The following is a 2,441-nucleotide window of genomic DNA, read 5'->3' as shown; positions in this document are numbered from 1 at the left end:
CTCTAAAATATTTCAGTTTGCTGATGACACTAGCCTGGTATTAAAGGATGTTGTGTGCAACATTGGCTGTTTTTCAAATACTGTAGTTCATGAAGTAAGTTCATTGCTTGTAGAAAATAAACTAACTCTGAACCACAGTAAGACTCAGTTTTTACAGTTGTAACACACAACTGACAAAACACGACTTTTTAATTTCACAGAATGTGCACGTTATTAGTGAAACTGAACAGTTTAAATTTCTAAGTGTTCACATAGATGGTAAACTGTCATGGAAAGCCCATGTTCAGGATCTTGTTCAAAGATATGATGCCATTTTTACTACTCCAACTGTATCTGTAATAAGTGATTGTTCGACATGAAAATTAGTCTACTTTTCTTATTCTGATTCGCTAATGTCGTATAGTATTATATTTTTGGGTAACTCTTTGCATTCGAAAAGGATTTTTTGGTTCAGAAACGGACGGTTCGGGCAGTAAGTGGTGTAAGTTCACGAACCTCTCGTCGACCCCTGTTCACTAGTCTCGGTATTTTCACACTGGACTCTCTCTCTCTCTCTCTCTCTCTCTCTCTCTATATATATATATATATATATATATATATATATATATATATATATATATATATATAGTTATTTTTTGTTAACAGTATCAGCGTATTCCCAAGAATAAGTAGCATTCACTCACTTAATATTCGTCAGGAATCAAGCCTGCATTTGGATCTGACTTCCGTAACTCTTGTGCAGAAAGGTTTGCAGTATGCTGCTGCATCAATTTTAGCAGTAATCCACGAGCTTTCAAATCCAAACGGCAGAGTTTCCTCATGGGTCAGTCCTTCTATTATGCAGAGAAGTTCCTCGAAAAATTTACCTGATTCTTATGTTATGTTGTTGATTGCGTGTACTTAAACTTATGGCTTGGCTTGTTTTGGGTTCATCAACATTTTGTTTTTACTGTTATTTCTTTTATGTTGACGTTTCATGTACAGAGAGGTGCCATGACCTTGGAGATCTGCTCCTCAATGTGGTCCTATGGAACATGACGTGTAAATAAATAAATAAATGATCGACTTGATATGCCAGTGTCTTGCGACAGGTGTCACGGCGATTTGGCAGGACTCTGAAGCGTTTTCAGGTGAACTGCAGCGTCATTTTCTGGTGTGCGGGCATGTTTTCCGACTTGTTCAAAACAGATCTTATCTGACGCACATCTTCGGAATAAGCACTGCATGGCACTCTTTGTTGGCACTTTGACACCATTAAACTTCTCAGTAGTTAATTGACCGCACCGTTTCCACGACTCGGTTGTCACGTAACTTTCCACAGCAAACACCCACAGTTCCAGTGTGAGTACCATCGGCCCCTTTGCACTGCTTCACTCACACTGGCGCAGCTCGCACTACGTTCTTAACCGGTGTGGGTCACGTGGCGGGCATACACGCGGCGTGCCCCTCACGTGGTGTGGCTATATGCATATATTCACATCTAGCCGAATCCTCTTGCACGGGGCACTTTTATTTGCCCCGCCATGTACTCGTAGTTTCATAGTTAATGTGGCGATAGTAAAAACCTGTAGCCTAGCGCGCATTCAGCGACACTGTAACATCCGAGAGTTCCCTGCTGACCTTTCTCTGAGCGACATCCTCCAACGGTGCGCTCGATAATAAATTCAGTTGCGAAGGACATACCAGAGAATGGTCCGCAGCTCGTGGTCGTGCGGTAGCGTTCCCGCGCCCGGGTTCCCGGGCTCGATTCCCGGCGCGGTCAGGGATTTTCTCTGCCTCGTGATGACTGGGTGTGATGTCCTTAGGTTAGTTAGGTTTAAGTAGTTCTAGGGGACTGATGACCATAGATGTTAAGTCCTATAGTGCTCAGAGCCATTTGAACCATTTTGAACCACAGAATGGCTTAAGCGCGTAAACCTGTATTTGCAGTGTGAATGTTGTCACATTTGGGAGGTACAAATATACAAAAACTTGCATACTTTGCTTACTTTCACTCTGTCTAGTCATACGGGATCATATTCTGGGGTGACTCATCAACCGCAGAAAAAGTTCTTAGGGTGCAAAAGCATGTGATAAGAATCATTTGTGGTGGAAATTCAAAAACATCATGTAGAAACCTGTTCAAGGAACTTTCTATTGTAACCACTACTTCCTTAATGAAATATGGTACAAGTAGCATATCTCTTTTTCCAACCAATAGCTCAACCGTCTCGTGGAGATAACATCTTGGACCTACTGATAACAAACAGACCCGAAATTTTCGACTCTGTATGTACAGAACAGGGAATCAGTGATCATAAGGCTGTTGCAGCATCTCTGAATATGGAAGTTAGTAGGAATATAAAAAAGGGACGAAGGTTTATCTGTTTAGCAAGAGTAATAGAAGGCAGATTTAAGACTACCTAACAGATCAAAACGAAAATTTCTGTTCCGACACTGAC

Source organism: Schistocerca serialis, chromosome 11, assembly GCF_023864345.2.
Source record: "Schistocerca serialis cubense isolate TAMUIC-IGC-003099 chromosome 11, iqSchSeri2.2, whole genome shotgun sequence".
NCBI lineage: Eukaryota > Metazoa > Arthropoda > Insecta > Orthoptera > Acrididae > Schistocerca > Schistocerca serialis.
Note: the sequence above shows the minus strand (reverse complement) of the source record.